This window comes from Panthera pardus, unplaced genomic scaffold (genome assembly GCF_024362965.1).
Source record: "Panthera pardus isolate Hobbes unplaced genomic scaffold, ASM2436296v1 HiC_scaffold_6, whole genome shotgun sequence".
Classification (NCBI taxonomy): domain Eukaryota; kingdom Metazoa; phylum Chordata; class Mammalia; order Carnivora; family Felidae; genus Panthera; species Panthera pardus.
The window spans coordinates 74,689,697-74,696,109 of record NW_026526991.1 but is presented as its reverse complement, the minus strand read 5'-3'; the positions used below and the strand labels follow the sequence as shown (position 1 = coordinate 74,696,109).

General features: G+C 41.6%; 1 pseudogene; it reads right to left on the bottom strand.

Moving 5' to 3' along the window:
• Positions 1 to 3,772: 3,772 nt before the first annotated feature.
• Positions 3,773 to 4,270, bottom strand: LOC109268574 (60S ribosomal protein L23a-like; annotated as a pseudogene).
• Between the last annotated feature and the right edge of the window lie 2,143 nt (positions 4,271 to 6,413).

Genomic DNA, 6,413 nt, shown 5'->3' with positions numbered 1-6,413 from the left:
AATTATGGAAAGAGCCTAAATGTCCATCAACTGATGAATGGATAAAGAAGATGTGGTTTATATTTACAATAGAATACCACTTGGCAATGAGAAAGAATGAAATCTGGCCATTTGTAGCAACGTGGATGGAACTGGAGAGTCTTATGCTAAGTGACATAAGTCAGGCAGAGAAAGACAGATACCATATGTTTTCACTCATATGTGGATCATGAGAAACTCAACAGAAGACAAGGGGGGGAGGGGAAGGGGGAAGAAAAGTTACAGAGAGGGAAGGAGGCAAACCATAAGAGACTCTTAAATACTGAGAACAAACTGAGGGTTGATGGGGGGTGGGGCGGAGGGGAAAGTGGGTGATGGGCATTGAGGAGGGCACCTGTTGGGATGAGCACTGGGTGTTGTATGGAAACCAATTTGACAATAAATTTCATATACAAAAAAATAAAATAAAAAATAAATATTTTTTAAAAACCTGAGGAACAGTATCTCACACATTCAGGAAACATTAGGACCTCAAGACTCTCTTGTCCTGTTCTAGTCAACAACTTCCCTAACTGCCTACCTTGGTTCACAGGTAAGGTTTGCATGCCCTGCTTCTACTTCCTCATGCCCTTTCTGATTGTGGTACTCAAATAACCTTTATCCTCTCCTCTCTCATTAAGATTCCTAGTAGCCTCTTGCTGGACAACCTCTAAGTCTATATTTCAGTCCTTATTTTAATTGGTATTTCTGTTCACTGGAGATTATCAGCTACACTTTCCTTGAAAATGAATTTTCCTTGAAATGGTTTCTCATGCTGGTCCCTAACCCTATGTTCATTCCTTTGGAAGATCATTATTGAAGGTCTTTATGTGCCAGGCACTCTTACAGGCTCTGTGGATGCAACAGTAAATGAAACAGTCAATCCGTGATCTCATAGAATTTACATTATAAAGAGAGATAAAGAAAAATTAATAAAATATTTAGAATACTGGAAAATAACTGCTAAGAAAAAAAAAATAAAGCAGGGAAGGTGGGATAAGCAGTTTGGGTTGTAAATTTAGAGAAAGTAGCCAGAAAAGTGGATATTGGGTATTGATTAAAAACCTAAAGGAAGTAAGGGAGTAAACCATGTGGATTTCTGGGGGAGTATCAATCCAAGAAGAGAGAATAGTAATTTCAAAGGCCCTGAAACAGGAATCTCGCAGTTTGTGAGATCAAGCCCTGAGTCAGGCTCTGGGCTGACAGTGTAGAGCCTGCCTGGGATTCTCTCTCTCCCTCTCTCTGTGCCCCTCACGCCCTTTTTAAAATAAATAATTTTTAAAAAAACTTAAAAAGAAGAAGAACACCTTCAAGAAGACCAGGGTGATTGGTGCCAAATGCGCATGGGGGAGAAAAGTAGGAACTCACTGAAGAGAAGTAACCAGGGACAGATAATATAGGACCTTGTATGCCATTGGAAGGAGCTTGGCTTTTACCCCAACTGAGTTGAGAACCCATGGTGGGGGTGGGGGGGGTGTGGTTACCAAAGAAGTGACACGAGAAGACTTGTCTTTTAATAGGATAACTGGCTTCTCTACTGAAATAGAATGCAGGAGTTCATGAATTAAAGCAAGAAGGTCAGTTAGGAGACCATTGCAATATTCCAAATGAAAAATATTAGCAGTTCTGATCAAGGTGGTAGCAGTGAGGTGACAAGAAGTAATTAGATTTAGGATAAGACATTTAGGTGGAGACGACAAGACTCACTGATTTTTGGTCACAGCAACTGAAGAATGGAATTGTCATTTGCTGGGATGCGGAAGACTCAGGCTGGGTAGGGTGAAGTGAGAGAGGATCACAGAATGTCAGAAGCTTGCTTTTGGTCATGTCCCACACTAGATGCCTATCAGACATCGACGTGTGCATGGCAGTTGGGTGACAGTCAGTAGGGTCATGAGTCTGAAATCCAAGGGAGAAGTCTGAGCAAGAGATACAAATTTAGGGATCATAAGACATACATGGCATTTCAAGCTATGAAACCAGATGATCACAAAGTGAGTGAAGATAGAAAAGAGAAACACCCCAAGACTGAGCACTGGGTCACTCCAGTATTTCAAATTCTTCTCCTTTTACCAGTCTAGTATGCAGGGGCGATCTCCGGGCTGTTCTCACTCTTCTCTCCTCCAGTGCTAAGGACTGAGCTTCTCTGAACAAAAGACCATCTATTTCTCCTTTCATGTTGACTTCCTCTCAGCCACCGGCTTAGGGTGGCCAATGTGACTTCTATTTCTTTCCCATATCACATTTGATCTTCATATGAACCATATTTCCTCTATAGCACTTACCATAATTTGTATTTATTGTATTTGTATGCCTCTTTGTTTACCATCTGCTTGCTTCACCATACTGAACCTTTCATGAGCACACACCCAGTGTGTTGTTAACCCCAGCATCTAGCACAAGGCCTGAAATATTGAAGTAAAATATTGATATTTGTTGAAAGGATGTATACGAGCCATTCACTGATGACTCTCTGGTATGTAATCCCAATCTGATTTTTTCCCCAAGCTTCAGAATTCACCAAACTTGCCATGAGGTCTTCATTTAGATGTCCCACAGACACTTCAAACTCAATATATGCAAGAAGAATTCTGGATATTGCTTTGTAAACCAGTGTCAGCCCCTCATTTAAATGAATGCAAAGATCATTTACTTAGCCATCTAAATCAGAAATCTAAAAGTCATCCTATACTCTTTTTTCTTTCACAGCTGTTCCTACTGGTCACCAAATCTTGCCAATTCCTCGAAATATCCCTTAGCGTCATCCCTGCTACCTTTGCTTTAGTTTAGCTCCTCAATTTCTATTTCAAAAGCCTCATTATTACTCTTCTTGATTCTACCCTATCCTTTTTCAATTTATTCTACTTATTATTTCCAGAACAATCCTTTTATTTTTTTAAGTTTATTTATTTTGAGAGTGAGAGAGAGAGAGCGCACAAGTGGGGGAGGGCAGAGAGAGAGAGAGACAGAATCCCTAGCAGGCTCCACACCATCAGTACAGATCCCATCTTGGGGCTCAAACTCACAAACTGTGAAATCATGACATGAGCCAAGATCAAGAGTTGGAGGTTTAACTGACTAAGTCATCCAGTACCCCTAGAATAATCCCTTTAGAAACCAAAACTGATCAGCTACTCTATTAAGATTTCACATGACACCCCTTTCACTCCCCTGCAAAGATCAGAAACCAGAGACCAATCCAGTTAATGTTCAGTTTGCACCACTTATTTGTTAAGTAAATTTGAACTTGTTTCCAACATTAAAATGAGAATATTTTGTGTACAAATTTAAATTTATGGCTCAGCTTGAAAAATCCAAATCTCTGGTAACACTGGACACAAATTTCCACATTCAGTAACCACATGGAGCTGAATGCCACCTACTTCCCATTGAATGGTGATGCCCTGGATCCCAGGCCACCACAGTCCACCACCGCTCACATCACTCACACAGGGTATGTGACTGGCTCTGCTGGCCGAAAATGTAAACTTCAAATACCTTAACGCGACATATAAAACCATCTGGATATGCTTCTTCAGGTGACCTTTCTAGAATCCCCCTTCCAGATGCCCCTCGTCTTCTGAGGCCCATCTCCCACCTACCTCACACTGTATAATCCTGACAATATATCTGCAGTTCTCTAAACACACCATGGTTTCTGGTTTTCCTCCAGTTAAATACACTGTTCCCTCTTTCAGGAATGCCCTCCTGCCTCTTTACACTCCTACTCATCCATCCAAAAACAGACAGATCCTTTTTTTTTATGGTGAAAAAATTTAAATTCAGATTTAGCCAGCTGGACTCAGTTTAGATGATCCCAATTTTGTTGGCAACATCCAAAGCATCATAGTCAGGAGCCAGTCAAACATATGCCTTCTTTTCTCCATCGGGCCTGACCAGAGTGTTGACCTTGGCCATGTCAACGTCACAGAGCTTCTTCACAGCCTGTTTGATCAGGTGCTTGTTGGCCTTGACATCCACAATGAAGACAAATGTATTGTTGTCTTCTATTTTCTTCTTGGCTGACTCGGTAGTCAGGGGGAACTTGATGTCATAGTGGTCAAACTTGTTTCTCCTGAGGGCGTTCTCTCGAGGATATTTGGGCTGCCTTCGAAGACGCAGTGTCTTGGGCCATCGGAATGTAGGTAACTTGCATATCTTCTTTTTTTGTGTGATTGTGGATGCCTTTCAGCACCACTGTCTGACCTTCAAAGCAAGGGGTAGGGGCTTCCTTCGTCACCTTCAGTACCATCTTCATGAAAGACAGATCTTGATGGGCCTGCAGACTCACTCCTCCCCCTTCAGATAGATTAACAGAGAGCTGTCTCAGGGGGTCTGGGTTAACATACAAAAAAGTCTGGAAAACAAGAGCTGTTAGGCCTCTGAGGCTCCCCTTTCTAACAATATCGTTTGCTCACCCATTGTTACATAGTCGCAGGCATGTCCTCCATTCCTCTGACCCTACAGGGTTGGAACCTCTTTAAACTGGAACATAAGCCATCATGTATGCATCCTAGCACTGGACTAAACTACCGGTCAGTGAGAGAGCAGAAGATTGTGCTTTACCGCACAAACAATTCTCTGCTTGTAAGTTTTCCCGTAGTAACCCCTTTAAAGTATCTGCTTCACACAGTGCTGAAGGTATGCGTCCATGGTCCCGTGGCACAATACCTTCAATTTCCTACCCAAGGCTTCCTTGATTTGTAAAGCTTTTCCTGCCTTCCCCCAGGAAGACTCAGATTCTTCGTTTAGATCCTCTTGCCACCGTGCTCATTCTTACTTCCCCCCAACACTTAGAAGATTTATCAACTTACTGCAATTCTTGGTGTGACTTCCTACTTTATTCATTTTTCCAATACCACACCAGGCAAAGGTAGAAGCTCAGTAAACATCCACATGAATTAACTGAATAATATCAACGGAGTCACTTTGATAACTTATAGCAGTTATTCACAAGACAAAGGAATGAGTCTTTCCATCTAACTTAGTACATACTGAAATAAATGACATTAGGTTCCATTTTTCTTCATTTCTTAGTATATTTATTTTTATTCTTTACAAAACAGTCTCATGGAATTGTTTTGAAGATTAATTTCAACAAAATGCCTACAAGGTACCCAGCAAAGAGTGGGTGCTGAAGAAAAGTACACTATGTCAGGGAGGCAGTATTTGAGGTGGTTGAACACAAATGCTTTTGAATTCTAATTCAAGATTCTAATCCTGGTGCAGAAACAGGGCATAGCACAGAGCAGGCACTGAGTGTTTGTTGAACGAGTGAATGAATGTGCCAGTGAATGAGCAAATTCTGGTTCTGCACATTATTCTTGGGTTGCCCCCAAGCCTTCGTACTCACTGTTCTCTGCACCTAAAACAATCCCCAGGTGACTTCCTGAGGACACTGTTCAAAATGGTCTTCTTGAGAGGCCTTCTCAGAAAACCTAGATGAAATGGAACCTTCGTACTTGCCTTCTTCTTCCTCTACTTTGCCCTCTGATCTCCCACTATCCTCAACACTGTACACTTAGCTCTTCTCCAGCTCAAATTTAAGCTCAAGAGCACAGGAACTCTGTCTGCCTTGTTTGCTTTTGTATCTCCACCCAGAACAGTGTCTGCATGAATGAATTTTGAAGACACTTGGCTCGACTCCTCTTCCTCATTTGTAAAGTAATGGGGTGGAATAAATGTACTAATGCCTTCTAGATGAAACTTGATATCATCCATTTCTCCCAGGTCTTTGCCCATTGAACAGCAAAGAGCTGTGTTGTTTTATGACTAAAATTCAAAATCTGTGCTGCTGGATAAAGTTGGTAAAGGGTCCCCCACTTCGGGTCCATACTTAAAAGCCTCTTCCACAGAGCCACTCTGAGCTGTCCAGATGGTAGCTCAATCCTATAGTAGGAATAGATTTGTGTTTTCATAGAATTTAAAATTTTATAGCTGTGATGATTCTAAAAGCTTACCTGGACGAACTGACTCATTTTACATGGTATGGACTGTGGAGACCAGAGGGGACAACTGACTTAGTCAAGATTACACACTTGGTGGCAGAGCCAGGAACACACACACACACACACACACACACACACACACACACACACACACATTTTAGGATCCTAACCCACACCCATTATAGTAAGTGACGGTCCTCTATCATTAAAAGCGTCCCACCAGCATCCAAATATCTACCCCCAATTCTGAAATCATTTTTCTACCATATCACCGGGATTGCTCCTCAATCTTGCTTTATAAAGGCTATGCCCATTAATATTATCCCAGTGGAAATATCATTTCATTCTTCCAGCAGCTGAATCTCTCATAACAAGCTAAGGTGGAATTAGTGACAGACAGAGCCCGAAGCCATTAAGAGTATGAGTTCTTCAGAAGCAATTTTCCCC